Source organism: Pelobates fuscus, chromosome 2 (assembly GCF_036172605.1).
Source record: "Pelobates fuscus isolate aPelFus1 chromosome 2, aPelFus1.pri, whole genome shotgun sequence".
NCBI classification, from domain to species: domain Eukaryota; kingdom Metazoa; phylum Chordata; class Amphibia; order Anura; family Pelobatidae; genus Pelobates; species Pelobates fuscus.
Genome location: NC_086318.1, coordinates 299938708 through 299955286, shown reverse-complemented (window position 1 = coordinate 299955286; position 16579 = coordinate 299938708).

Genomic DNA, 16579 nt, shown 5'->3' with positions numbered 1-16579 from the left:
TGGTGGCACTGGGCAAGTGGGCACAGTATCCAATGTGAACCTCACACAGAAGCTGGCAGGCAGGCAACTGCCCTTTTATTACAGTGAAAAAAATTATTTATTTAAAATCTAAAGCTTAACCAATTGTTAAAACAGATATGAGTGGTGGCACTGACTGTGCAAATGGGCAAGGCATCCAACCTGACACAGAAGCTGGCAGGCAGGCAACTGCTCTTCTATTACAGTGAAAAAAAATTATTTATTTTAAATCTAAAGCTTAACCAATTGTTAAAACAGATATGAGTGGTGGCACTGGGCAAGTGGGCACAGTATCCAATGTGAACCTCACACAGAAGCTGGCAGGCAGGCAACTGCTCTTCTATTACAGTGAAAAAAAATTTTTATTTTAAATGTAAAGCTTAACCTATTGTTAAAACAGATATGAGTGGTGGCACTGGGCAAGTAGGCACAGTATCCAATGTGAACCTCACACAGAAGCTGGCAGGCAGGCAGGCAGGCACCTGCAATTACATTACACAGGAAAAAAAAAAAAAAGCAGCCTGATGTTATAGCCCTAAAAAGGGCTTTTTGGGGTGCTGTCCTTACAGCAGAGATCAGATGAGTCCTTCAGGATTGTAGTGGACACTGAATACCCTAGCCTAGCTATCAATTTCCCTATCTAATCAGCAGCAGCTAAACTTTCCCTCCTCTCACTAAGCATGCATCTTCCGAATGAATCGAAAATGGATGCTGGGAGGGAGGTTGAAGGGTGTGGAAGGGATGGAGTGCTGCTGATTGGCTGGAATGTGTCTGCTGACCGAGAGGCACAGGGTCAAAGTTTGCCCAATGATGACGAATAGGGGGCGGATCGAACTGCGCATGTGTCCGCCCGCCGTGGCGAACGCGAACACGCTAATTTCGCCGGGAACTGTTTGCCGGCGGACAGTTCGGTACATCACTATTAGACAGTGTATGTGTATGTATGTATATATGTGTATATATATATATATATATATATATACTTAGATCATATATATAATAAATATATATTTGATCTAAGTATATATTTTATTTTAAACTGTAACTTTAACAATTTTTTTTACTATTTTCAGGGAGCAGGGGGACCTCACAATCACATGGCCCAGGGTGGCTGGAGAGGAAGGAGGGGGACTCCCTGGGCTCCCATTTGAGTCCCCAGACCACGATCACCGGCGTGGGATCGCCGGCGACCGGGTAAGTAGAAAGGACGGCTTGGGTGCCGGCATTTAGATCTCTGTCTCGGGTTGGGCAGTTATTGTTTTTTTTTGTTTTTTTACATATTCTTTATTTGAGCATTTTTATAAAAAGCAATACAAGACATTTCTATACAGGATACGTCTCTTCTGTTCATGAATATAGCAATGTATATTTTCCTTAAAAATTCAAAAAACAAACAAACAACATTCAACATTTAAGTTACATCTCCACAAATACAAGACAATGCAACAGGGGAGAAAGAAAAAAAACAAAAAGTTAATTAAAAAACTAAGTCAGTTTGTCGAGAGGGAGGAGTAGGCGCAAGACAAGCAAGATTATAAATCTTGTACTGTCCAAAATATAAACAGTCTAGACAGTATTGCACTTTAGTTTTATAGAAGAAATTAGTTTTGACAGGCACTTTATTTAATGTGTGCTTTATCTATTTATCAACTCCCAGCACTTCATCCAAACAGTTACTTTTTTGCTTAATTTTTGTTTACTCAGCATAAGTTCCATTTTAATCTAAAAACTTGAGTTGAGCTCAAACTTTATCCCAAGGGATATCTGTGTTACTTTTCCAACATCTCGCAATCACAATTTTGGCAGCTAGAAAAAGATGGATAAGAATAATTTTACACTCATAAGACATTACTGGCCAATTTAGGTGGGTCAGGATGACTTTTGGGGAACGTTTCAACCCAAGGTTCAGATCTACAGACATAAACTTTTGGATTTTGGACCACAGGTTGCTCAGTCTATTGCACTCCCACCATATATGTTTAAAAAGTACCTGTGGCTAAGCCGCATCTCCAACATTGATGGTTTATTGTGGAATACATTTTGTTCAGTTTATCTGGTACTAAGTACCATCTATTTAGAACTTTGAAGTGGGTTTCTAGTAAATTAAGCGAATGTATGATCTTTGAGACTTCCACCACTGAAGAACCCCAATGTTTGATATCTATATCTATGTTTAGTTCTTCCTTCCAGGCAGCTATAGCTGTTGGTATTTTTTCTTTATTACAAATGTTAATAACTTAATAACAGAGCTTTAAAGAGTGGTTTGAGTATTCTATGTGAGCTAAATTATGTATTAATCATATTACTTAAACTGGATTTTGATTCAATTAAATGAGTCGTCAGAAAACTTTTAAGTCTTAAAAAATTAAACAGCTCCTTTGATGGTAGGCTATACTCTTGTGTTAATTGAACAAAAGTTGTAATTGTTCCTTCTGTCAGTAGCTGAGTCAGCCTTACGATTCCTGCCTTTTTCCATTCATTAAGGTGTATGTCTTCAACCTGTTGTTCAACAAAATTCAGCTCTAAGTAACTTGGAGCTCTATTTTCAATTTTTAACAGTTTTTTTTATTTTATACCAGCTGTTTAATAAATGTGTTAAAATTGTATTAGGATACACTCTTTTATGAGATTTGATGGTGTTCCAATTTAAGCAATCCAAACTAGGGGCTCCTCCTGCATTAAGATTTTGTAATACGTCTAAAAAATGTATCTCCATAATTTTATTTACATCTCTGGTCAATTTGACACCCAAATATTCCATACTATTTTCAACCCATACAAAATCATATTTATCTTTGATCTCATTTTGAATTTTCCTATCCAGATTGATATCCAAAATAATGGATTTGTTTGTGTTTAATTTGTAATTAGATATCTGACTGTAGCTGGCAATTTCTAACATAAGCGAATCTAATGAGATACTAGGATTGGTTATTGTGATTAAGATGTCATCAGCATACAGGCTTATTTTCTGATCTGTGTCAGATGTTTTATAGCCATTGATTTTTTTATTGTTTCTAATGTTTTCAGCTGATGGCTCAATAGAAAGTAAATACAATAATAGTGAAAGCGGACACCCCTGACGTGTCCCATTTCTCAGTTGGAACCATGGGGCAATAATGTTCGGTCCTCTGGTACGTGCCGATGGGTTCACATAAAGGGCCATAATGGCTTTCTTAATCCAGCCATCAAGGCCATAGCGTGACAATGCGGCTTCTAGGTAACTCCAGTTGACTCTGTCGAATGCTTTTTCAACATCAATCGACAGAGCCAAAACTGGGACCTTATTCCTTGTAGCGTCATCCAGAATTTTAATGATTCTCCTGATGCTGGAATAGGAATTTCTACTTGGGACATATCCTATTTGATCTTGATGTATAATCTGTGGTAGAAGTTTCTTTAATCTGGCAGCCAAAACTGAGGCATACGATTTAGTGTCGACGTCAGTCAAAGATATTGGACGATAATTCTTAACATCAGTAGGGTTTTTGTTTTAAAATTGGTAAGATGTTAGCTTTTAACATCTCTGCTGGGAGGAATCCTCTATTGGCAGCACTATTGAAAGTATTGGTTCAGATAATGGCTAACTAGCTCTTTGAATGTTTTATAAAATAAGTTACTGAATCCATCTGGACCCGGGGTTTTAAGTTACTTATGGCCTTTGTAATTTCTTCCATAGTTATTTCTTTATTTACTGCTTCTCTCTCTAATTCTGTTAGCTGAAACTTATTCAATTTTTCAAAATAATTTTTAATATTTTCGACTGTCGTAGTTTGAGGTATATTGTATAGTTTGGGAGTTACTGCTATTATTCCATTATATATTAGGGTGAAAATTAGATAAATGGCACAAGATGGTAAGGGAATAAATTGGAGGAAAAAATAGTATAGGGGTCAATTAGACCTCTACACGAGGGATAGGCAACCTTCAGCAATGCAGATATTTTTTGGACTACACCTCCCATGATGATTTACCAGCATTATGGCTGTAAGAGCATTGTGGGAGATGTAGTCCACAGCGTCTGGAGTGCCAAAGGTTGCCTACCCCTGCTCTACACGATTACAAATTGGAATAGTTTTTCTTCTATTTTTTTCTGGGAAGAGAAGCACATAATATACACTTCACATTTAACCTCCCTGGCGGTATGATTATGTCAGGAATTTTGTACCAAAAGCGGAACCATTTTTTTGCATTTGAATTACCCGCCCAGTTCCGCCTCCATGTCAGGCATGTCAATCAAATTTTAATTAATCAAATCACATAATTACGTTAAAAGATTATTTAAATATACATGTAGAATTTTAATATATATGCATTTATAGGTATTTAAATTCTACGTATATACTAATGTAATTTTTTATGTAATTATATGTATTTATCTCTATATATGTATATATTTGCGGTTATTTGTATTTTATATATATATAGATATATATAGAATGTCATTCTAAGTGTATTTTGTTACCGATATATATATATATAAATAACAAAATACAGTTAGAATGAAATTACATATGCATATATAATTTATATTAAATTTTGTTTCAATATTTTATTTATTTATTTTATTATTTTAATTATACGTATTTATATATAATATATATATATATGTACATCTATTATATATATAATATATATACATATTATATATATGTAACGTCATTCTAAGTGTATTTTAATATTAATATATATACTTATATTAATATTAAAATACACTTTGTATGACGTTACATATATATAATATGTATATATATAATATATATACATATTATATATATATAAAAATATATTTAATTTATTTTTACACTTGTCTTTTATTTATTTTTTTATACTTCCCACCAGCAGGGGGACTGTCTGATATTTCAAACAGTCCCCCTGCTGGCAGATCCACAGCCAGCTATAGAGGGCCATGTGATCGCTCTTTGAGAGCGATCACATGGCCCCCGGGGGCCTGATTTGCCGTGGGAGGGCTGCCTGGGCTGTGAGGCAGTCCTCCCGAAGCGGATCGCGGCGGAGGTAAGTAAATCTTATCTACCCCGAGCGTGACTCGGGGTTACCGCTTCTGGCAGCGAAAATTAACCCCGAGTCACGCTCGGGAATACCGCTAGGGAGGTTAAGTGATGTTTAGAACACTATAATGTAATGTCATAAGGGTTCTTTGGCAGAGTGACGGGGATGTGCTGCCATTCCTTTCTTTTTCCCTTCTCCTCTGTATTGCTATATTTATATATTTATTTATTTATTTTGGTCTAGTGTAATACCCATTAGTATTGACTCGGGCGTTTCTAACCCAGCACACTTACCCACAGGATATTAGGCATGTGCATGGGGAAAATTTTCGGTTTGGTTCGGCACCGAAATTCTGGACTTTCGCAATTCGGAACTTCGGCACTTCTCTTGCAGCCGCTTAGTAGATAACTCCCTAATTCCCACGGTATTAGGGAGTTATCTACCAAAAGGCTAAAAGACCTAAATTGGTCTTTCAGCCAAATTTACTAATACTAAAAAAATTTTGCCCTTACTTGCTATACCGCGAGTAGGGGCTAGTCTAGCAAACAGTGAGCAGCCTGTGAGCTGCTCACTGTTGAAAAAAAAAAAGAACCTTATGTCCTTCCCCTTGGCCCCCACATCTGAGCGGCAGGTAGGGGCCCTAAATACTAATAAGGGGGGACCTAAGGTCCTCCCCTCTGGCCCCCACCCCTGAGCGGTGAATGGGGGCCCTAAATACTAATAAGAGGGGGGGACCTAATGTCCTCCTCCCTGGCCCCCACCCCTGAGCGGCGGATGGGGGCCCTAAATTGGAATAAGGGTGGGACCTAATGTCCTCCCCCCCTGTCCCCCACCCCTGAGCAGCGGGTGGGGGCCCTAAATTGGACTAAGGGTGGGACCTACCCCCTGTCCCCCACCACTGAGTGGCGGGTGGGGGCCCTAAATACTAATAAGGGGGGGACCTAAGGTCCTCCCCTCTGGCCCCCACCCCTGAGCGGTGGATGGGGGCCCTAAATACTAATAAGAGGGGGGACCTAATGTCCTCCCCCCTGGCCCCCACCCCTGAGCAGCGAGTGGGGGCCCTAAATTGGAATAAGGGTGGGACCTAATGTCCTCCCCCTGTCCCCCACCACTGAGCGGCGAGTGGGGGCCCTAAATACTAATAAGGGAGGGACCTAATGTCCTCCACCCTGGCCCCCACCCCTGAGCGGCGGGTGGGGGCCCTAAACATTTTTTTTACCCCCCAGGTGACTAGGGTTCCCCAAACCCCTTATCACCCCCTCCCCCCTAAAATAAATAAACCCCCTACCTACCACCCTCACCCTAAAAATAATGAGGGGGGACCTTTAACTAAGTACCTGTAAAAAAATAAAATAAAACTTACTATTCAATGTTTTCTTTCTTCTAAAATCTTCTTTCTTCAGCTGCAAAAAAAGGCCAAATAAAAAATCCATAATAACCGACGCAATAAAAAAAAAAAAAAGGGGCGCAAACTAATCATAATCCATCTTCACCCGGCGAGGGCTCCGCGCAGACTGAGCTCTGCAGGGCGGGGGAAGGCTCATAAAGCCTTAATCCACCCTGCAATTAGGCTCAGAGGACTCTGATTGGTGTGTTTAAGCCATCCAATCAGAGTGCTCTGACAGGTAAATTAAGAGACTGACAGGTAAGTCTCTACATTTACCTGTCACAGCACTCTGATTGGTTGGTTTGAAATCCACCAATCAGAGTGCTCTGTGTCATTTTACACAGCGTGGGAAGGTTCTTTGGAATTTTCCCACGCTGTGTAATTTGACTCATAACTCTCTGATTGGTTACTTAAACCACCAATCAGAGTGTTATGAGTCAAATTACACAGCGTGGGAATTTCGGAACTTTGGGACCTCAGCAATTCGGCACTTCTGCAATTCGGGCATTCGGAAGTACCCGAATATTTGAATTGCCCGAAATTTGTCCGAATTCATATACGGACCGAAACGAATTGCACATGTCTACAGGATATGTGGGTTCATTATCTGAGCAATGGGGGACATAGCTCGAGATACAGTATGGCAGGGAGTGTTTGCCATACACAAACTGTGCATTAGGCTGATTCCCTTGTTTAGGACCAGCCTGTTTATGTGTGTATTTTTTTTTAAATTATATACCCTATGCTATGAGAGCCCTGATGTACAAATTGGAGAGAGAAAGCCCTTTGAGCTGGCAGAAATTGTTAAATTAAGCTAACATCATTGAACGCCCGTGAGATTAACTCACCATTTAAAAGATCCCTAATTATGAATTTCCTGATTAAAAAAAAAAAAAAAAAATACAAGCTTGTGCATTACAAGAAACACATTGGATAAAAACGGCCAAAATTAATATAAGTTCTATTAATTATCCGCTTATTATAAGCAAGGTTCTTGAAAAAAAAAGAGGGGGTGGCCTTTATGTTTTCCAAAAAATATATCCATAAACATTAAATACCAAGATTTTGATAAAGAAGGAAGATATATCACAATGGTGAGAAAAATAAATAATAAACGTTTTACATTAGCTAATATTTCTGCATCTAATAGGTCTACTATAAAATTTATAACAAAGATTATGAAGAAAATTGATTAAACTAAACAGGAGGTACTATTAATTATGGTTGATTTCAACTGTGTAATATACACTTTTTAAGATAGGAAGAACTATAATGTAAAAAAGATCAATATAATCAATATAATCTTAGGGATATTTGGAGAACGTGTCATCCATTGGAATTGGACTTCACATGTTATTCAAAAACATTCAATTCCTACTCCAGGATTGATCTTATTCTAGGGGATGTGGCCATGCTATACCTTGTTAAAAAGATTTTAATACATGATATAACATGGTCAGACCTTAACCCAATCATACTGGATTACAAAGAGGCATTTTACAAGTTTTGTAAAGACAGGCAATTTAACGATAATATATTATATAAAAACTATAATATTGAACAGATAAAAAAAATAACTGAACTATTTTACTTGGAAAACAAAAATAAGGGGACATTGGATATTTCTTATAGCACTAAATGAATATCAGAAATAGAATAAAATAACACCTTCTACAGAAATAGGAAAGAAAATATCAGAAATAGAACAGAACATACATTTGCAAATATCCTATAAAATAGCAAAAACTTTAGAATTTTTTCAATCTAAATGGTACCAAAAAGGCAATAATTATACAAAATAAAAGAATGATATCTAGAATTAGGGATAAAGACACATACATTATGGCCCCAGAACAAATAGTCAGAGCATTCAAAAAATTCTATAAAGATCTATATAACCTACCAGAGGATTTATTTATTTGGTAGTGATGAAGAAATTAAATAATTATTTGAAAATATAAATATAAAGATGTCCAAAATGCTGCCCGACCAATTAGAATCAATGAACCAACCTATCTCAGAAACAGAAGTTACTAAAGCAATAGATAAGCTCAAAGAAAGAACTGCTTTGGGCCCAGATGGCTTTACGAATATATTTTATAAAATTATGAAAGATCAATTAAAAGCAGAACTCACAAATGTTTTTAATTACATGATAAGTACAGGAAGATGCCCTGGAAAGTTATTGAGAGCAAATATCGTTCCAATTCCAAAACCTGATAAAGATCCAGATGTAATTTTAGACCGATTTAATTGATAAACACAGACATCAAAATATTTTTGTCGATTCTTGCGGAACAATTGAAATCTGTCATACCAGATCTCATTAACAACGATCGGGTAGGTAGTATTCCAGGCCGGCCAGCAGTTAGCAATAGTGATGTCCCGAACTGTTCGCTAGTGAATAGTTCCTGGCGAACATAGCGTGTTTGCGTTCGCCACGGCGAGCGAACACATGCGCGGTTCGATCCGCCCCCTATTCGTCATCATTGAGCAAACTTTGACCCTGTGCCTCACGGTCAGCAGACACATTCCAGCAAATTAGCAGCAGACCCTCCCTTCCAGACCCTCCCACCTCCCTCCCAGCATCCATTTTAGATTAATTCTGAAGCTACATTCTTAGTGAAAAGAGGGAAAGTGTAGCTGCTGCTCATTAGATAGGGAAATTGATAGCTAGGCTAGGGTATTCAGTGTCCACTACAGTCCTGAAGGACTCATCTGATCTCTGCTATAGGAACAGCACCCCAAAAGGCCCTTTTTAGGGCTAGAACATCAGTCTGCTTTTTTTGTTTTTTCTGTGTAATGTAATTGCAGTTGCCTGCCTGCCAGCTTCTGTGTCAGGCTGGATACTGTGCCCACTTGCCTAGTGCCACCACTCATATCTGGTGTCACAATAGCTTAAGCTTGACATTTAAAAACAAAAAACTTTTCACTGTTATAGATTGAATAGCAGTTAGTTGTCTGCAAGCGTCTGGGTGTCAGGCCTTCAGCGTGTACTCTGCCAACCTCAGCAAGTGCATTTGCCACTCATATCTGGTGTGACTATAGTGTGCCTTTAAAAACAAAAAAAGATTTTCACGGGGGCGTGGCCTGACTGCACATGTGAGCGGACGTGCAGAAACGGAGCTCTCCCGGTCCGCGGCAATAAACCGACAATAACAGCGAGTTAAACCCGAGAAAACGAGCAAACAGACACACCCAGCCGCAGGTGAACACCCAGCACAAATGGCATCAAAAAAATTTAAGCAGAAAACCTTAAATTTACACCTGGAACGGCCCCAAACCGCGGAGCCGAAAATCCAAGATGGCGCCGACGGCCGGCACTCTCCTACCCAGGGCTCTGACACAAGGGAATATCCACCTGCGCCTGACAGCCCAGCGACCAATGCCTCAATCAGGCTAATCATGCAGGAGCTGCAAACTTCATTCAAAGCTGACATGCAAAAAATGACAGCAGACATCAAAGCTGACATCCACAGCATAGGAGAACGCACTGCCTCCCTGGAGGACAGGACAGAAGAATTGGTGGATGCACACAATGTGATGGCTGAGGCCTACACAGAACTCGAACGCAAGCTTAAGTTCCTAGAAGACAAAATGGCCGACCAAGAAGACAGGAGCAGGCGGAATAACATTCGAATAAGGGGTATACCTGAGACGGTAACGCAACAGGACCTATCCAGGTATGTTAAAGACCTGTTTAAAATCCTGATCCCATCACTGTCGGAGTTTGACCTCATACTCGACAGAACTCACAGGCTCCCCAAACCTAAACATCTCCCACCTGAAACTGCTAGAGACACAATCACTAGAGTGCATCACTTCACTGTCAAAGACAGGATCATGCAAACCTCTAGGATCACGAACAAGTGGCCGGAACAATACAGAGACATTAAACTATTTACGGACCTTTCCGCAGCGACTATGACCAAAAGGCGCACGTTTGCACCAATAACGGAAGCGCTGAGGAGCGCAAATATTCCTTACAAATGGGGCTTCCCCACAAAACTGCTTGTTAAAAGGAATGGCATCGACAGACCCATCATGACTCCTGAAGACGGTAAAAAGGCACTGCAAGATTGGGACGTACCCTTCCTATCCACCAGCCCTAAGAAGAAACAAGCCTCAGCCCAAACACCTAAGGCACTGCAGAAGGACTGGTCGCGAGTGTCTAGAGCCTCCCAAGCACGCACAGATCCCGGAGAGGCACCGACCTGAGACTACCCGCCTACTGCCAGGTCGCCCTTTATTAAGGACTTTGAATACAGGTTTATACCGTTCATGTGTTATATTTATGTTATACTGTTGTTCACCTATGTCACCTTACCAGGGTTTAACTATAGGCTATAAGCCTAGCCGCTACGGGTGAGTAACACCCGGATGCACCATGCTCTACGTTCTTATAGTTCTCAAGTGCACTGAGACCTTAGTGTTACACCTCGTGTGGTACACCCCCAAGGCCTTAGTAGCCTTTCCTCTCCGTTGCCTTCGGCAACCACATGTCACCAGAATGTGACTTTCGGAATGATGTATATAGTTTAACCCCATGTTCTACTTTCCACCCCTATCCCACCACCCCAATGAGAGTCTCGTGCAGACATAATCTAACTCCTGCACATTATTACACACCGCCCAGACCTATCAAGGTTACAAAAACCACGACTACCCCTCAGTATAGCCTGAAAGAGAGGTCGACAGACTCGGCTACCCCTTACGAACCACCGGCGCAGCGCGCCAAACACCGATTAGATGGTGATTAAAATAATGTCCCTCAATGCTAAAGGGCTTAACTCCCCGAATAAACGACGCCTGGCCATTCAAGAGGCAAGGAGGAGTGGAGCCCAAGTGGCATTTTTCCAAGAGACCCATTTTAAATGGGGCTCCAGACCCAAATTCACTTCCAAATGGTACCCACACGATTTCCACTCATGCTACTCGGCCAAAAAAAGGGGAGTCTCCATAGTGATTGGCAAAGATGTGGTGTTCTCTTTGGTTAGGAAGATCAGTGACAAGAAAGGTCGTTATCTAATTATACAGTGTATGTTGAACAATGCTCCCTATACTCTCATTAATGTGTATAGCCCCAACGGTAACCAAAATGAATTTTTGCTAAGAATGTTAGCGCTAACTGATATGTATAAACACGGGGAGGTGATCATTGGAGGCGACACAAATTTTTTATTAGATAGTACCCTGGATTCCTCATCCACAGCTCAAGTCAAGAGTTGCACACTCAAACACAGGCACGCACTTACAACAAAGATATGTTCCACACTAGCCGCAGCACGCATGGTAGACCCGTGGCGCATTCTACACCCAACAGATATAGACCACACTTGCTACACGGCAGCCCACAACAGCTATTCACGGATAGACAGATTCCTTATTTCCTCTATGTCAATGGCCCGGATAGAGGGAGCCACAATTGGAGTAATGACATGGTCGGATCATGCCCCCATAACACTCAGCATTAGCGAGACGTTCTCCAACAGAGGCTCAGGCTCCTGGAGACTCAATGAGTCCCTCTTAGCAGACCCATCAGTGGTGTCCCAAATAACACAAGATTTACAACACTATATCACAGAAAATAAAACCGACGAATCCTCAATTGAAAATATCTGGTTAGCACATAAAGCGGTCATAAGAGGCAGTTTCATCAAACATGCTAGCCATGCTAAAAAGAGGAGAATGGCTGAATACACTAACCTCTTAGAAAATATTCGCACTCTAACTCACCATAACAAAAGGGACCCAAATCCCACCACTAAATCAGAACTTCTGGCCCTTCATAACAAGCTAAACACTATCGAACTAGCCAAAACAACATACACACTTAGGAAGCTTAAACACAATTTTTTTATGAGTGGCAACAAAGCTGGGGCTATTTTAGCGTCACAGCTAAAGAAAAGAACTGTCGCCTCCAGGATCGCCTTCCTCCATGATTCTAAGGGTTCGAAGGTAACAAACCCCCAGATTATCGTAGATCAGTTCGCCAAATACTATAGTGAATTATATAACTTGAAACATGACCCTAACGTCGCTGAGCCGACACCAGATACAATAGATGGTTTCCTGTCCTCACTCCACCTACCTAAACTGACAGAAGAAGACATCGTACCCCTAACACGACCCTTCTCCCTGGACGAACTCACAATAGCGATTTCCCGACTCCCAGCTCACAAATCACCAGGCCCAGATGGCCTCACAAACGAATATTATAAAACATTTTCTCCCACCATAGCACCACTACTCCTCCAATTAATCAATGAATGCACCACTAAAGGAGCGCTCCCTGACGAAATGCTCTTGGCACATATCTCCACTCTCCCCAAACCCGGCAAACCTCCCACACATTGCAAAAACTATCGACCCATCTCCCTCCTCAATGGGGATGCCAAATTGTATGCAAAACTGATCAGCAATCGACTAGCCCCCCTCCTCCATAAAATAATTCATAATGACCAGTCAGGGTTCGTCCAGGGCAGACAGGGCTCAGACAATACCAGAAAAATTCTGAATATGATCTCGACGTTAGAGTCCAGAAGGTCACCTGGCCTCCTTCTCGCGTTAGACGCGGAGAAGGCCTTTGATCGCCTCAATTGGACCTACATGGCCAGAGTTCTAACACACTTCCACTTCCCAGCGCCCATTGTCACTAGCATTATGGCCCTGTACCACCGCCCAGCAGCGAAAGTCTCGCACGGGGGTTTCCTATCCACTGCCTTCCCCATCACAAATGGTACCCGACAAGGTTGTCCTCTGTCTCCCCTTCTATACATACTCGCACTTGAGCCCCTAGCTCAGAAAATCCGGTCTCACCCCGACATAATAGGAGTCGATATCCACAATACACCGTACAGCCTAGCCCTGTTCGCCGACGACATATTTATAGCACTGTCGGACCCGAACCGCTCCCTCACCCCATTGCTAAACCTCCTACATCACTTTGGAGATATATCCTACTACCGCCTCAACCAAGACAAGACCCAAGCCTTACCAATAAATCTACCCAAACCTCTGCTAACCTCGCTACAAACCTCCCACCAGTTTGATTGGAAGTCAACCTCAATCACGTACCTAGGAGTCAAAATAGCCGCCACAATCTCTACTACCTCACAATTGAATTATAAACCCCTACTGACATTATGCAAGGTAGAAATGGGCAGATGGAAACACACTAATATCTCATGGTTAGGGAGAATTAACACGTACAAGATGATGATCCTCCCACGCATCCTGTACATCTTTCGTATGATACCACTAGGGATTACCCCCCAATTCTGTAAAGCCCTACAAAAACTATGTGGCACCTACATATGGAACGGGAAAAAACCGAGGGTGTCATTGGGGCTTCTCCAAACAGCACCACGACTTGGAGGAGTGGGACTCCCAAACCTCCAATTATACCATAAAGCCGCGATACTTTCTGCAGGCGTGCTCTTACATGCGCACCCAGGGACGCTCCAATGGGTGGACATGGAGAGGGCACAATTCACGGATGCATCCCTAATAGAACACCTATGGACACCGAGGAAATTTAGGGCCAAACACACTGACCTGCTCCCGACCACGCAAATTACAATATCCACATGGGACGCATTCATGGACAAGGTGGGCTACAGGGACACACTACATCCCAAATCCCCACTCTCCGTCTTACGAGCTATAGTGCCCAACATCCCCCTAAAAATATGGAACACAGCAGGGATCACGACACTGTCACAGCTTTTGGACACTAAGGGCATTATCACGTTTCCAACCCTCCAGCAACAGTGGCAACTCCCGAACAAAGCGATATTCTCCTATTTACAAATCAAAAGTGCACTACAAGCACACACGTCCCCACTGCATACCACACCAAGCACAACCAGAATTACCCCTTCCATACTTCTGAGTAGATGCTGGACGGCACCCACGAAACCCAAAACACTCACACTGAGCTACAAGGCTTGGCAAGAACTCTACTCCACCACATCACATCCCCATAAAAACCACTGGGAGATGGACTGTGGGATAACATTGACAGACCTAGATTGGCTCCGAGCCCTCAATGGCCTCTCCAAATGGACAAAGTGCTATACGCACATTGAAGCCCACAGAAAACTTCTATACCGCTGGTACATGACCCCCAGAGGCTTCATCGCATATACCCCGCCACATCACACACCTGCTGGAGGTGCAATGACAATGTGGGTACTCTGGAGCACCTGTGGTGGTCATGTAGTGATATCAGGCCTCTTTGGACCGCAGTATCAACTACACTAGACCAACTGCAGATCCCCAAATTCCACCTGACAAAAATCTCCTGTCTCCTGCTAATACTCCCTGACAACCTCTCCATCACACAAAAACAAATCGCAGCCCTCACTATATTAGCAGCAAGAAATCTGCTGACGCAAAACTGGAAATCCCAGACCTGCCCATCTTTGGCCCAACTCCAGAATAGACTCTCCCAATACAAGACATACGAGAGAATGGCTATTATGTCTCCGCAAAAGAAATTGGCATTTGACACGGGATGGGGTCAGTGGGAAGGGGAGCCACACGACACGAGTGGGAATTCTGAACCCGACACCCATGATGACATTCACGCAGAAACACTACCAACCATCTCCCCAAGTCCTCCGGCATGCCCCAGGTAAATTGAGACCATACTAACCGAAGAATGGTAGTCGCGCAACACATAGGAAACTAAGCGCAAGGTATTCTTCACGTACTCTCAACCCCCCCCCCCAATAACCCACTATCTCTACCAATCCCCCCACCCTCCCCACCCCTTCTACACCCCCTACCCTGACTCATATTTCAGCTCTAACTCGCTCACTCCACAAAGTGATGGCACGCAACGCAGAACTGTGATTTAGTCACATGAACGATGGAACTGATAAAATATGATGTATCAATGTGGTAACTACCTCTAAGTGTCCACCTTTGTTTAAATGACAATGCCAATATGTTCATAAATGAGCTGTAAATCTCTGTAACCCCCCGTTTACCTTCCCTCTCTTCATTCTGTATCCCATTTTATGCTTGCTGAAAAACAATAAAATATAAATTTGAAAAAAAAGATTTTCCCTGTAAGCTAATAGCAGTTAGTTGTCTGCAAGCGTCTGGGTGTCAGGCCTTCAGCGTGTACTCTGCCAACCTCAGCAAGTGCATTTGCCACTCATATCTGGTGTGACTATAGCGTGCCTTTAAAAACAAAAAAAACGTTTTTCACTGTAAGCTAATAGCAGTTAGTTGTCAGCAAGCAAATGGGTGTCAGGCCTTCAGTGTGTACTCTGCCAACCTCAGCAAGTGCATTTGCCACTCATATCTGGTGTGACTATAGTGTGCCTTTAAAAACAAAAAAAGTTTTTCACTGTAAGCTAATTGCAGTCAGTGTCCTTAAAGCGGGTGTCAGGCCTTCAGCGTGTGCTCTGCCAACCTCTGCAAGTGTACTTTGCCACTCATATCTGGTGTCTCTATAGCGTGCCTTTACAAAGAATTTTTTTTTCACTGTTATAGATTGAATAGCAGTTAGTTGTCTTCAAGCGGGTGTGTCAGGCCTACAGCGTGTACTCTGCCAACCTCTGCCACTGCACAGTGCCACTCATATCTGGTCTCACAGTAGCTTGCATGCATACTACCACTAATCCCCCCAAAAATGACAGGCAGAGGCAGGCCACCCCGCAGGGGCCATCGTGGTCGTGGTGCTGTGATTCCCTTTGGCCCTAGAATAATGCCCAGTTTCCAGAGGCCACGTACCCTGAACTTGAAAAGTTCTGAGGACATAGTTGACTGGCTAACACAGGACAACCAATCTTCTACAGCTTCCGCTCGGAACCTTAACGCACCATCCTCCTCCAGCTTAGCTTCAGGCACCTCTCAAGATACCACTCACCCGCCTGCCGCCACCACCAAAACTAGCACCACAGCCGCTTTACTTGGTATGTCAGAGGAGTTATTCACACATCCCTTTGAAGAAATGAGTGATGTGCAACCATTATTGCCAGAGGATGTAGATAACAGGGATATGTCTCCGGCAGGCAGCATTACACACATGGACGTACGGTGTGATGATGATGATGTTGTACCCGCTGCTGCTTCCTTTGCTGAGTTGTCAGATACAAGTGAAGCGGTTGATGATGACGATGCATCCATGGATGTCACGTGAGTGCCCCC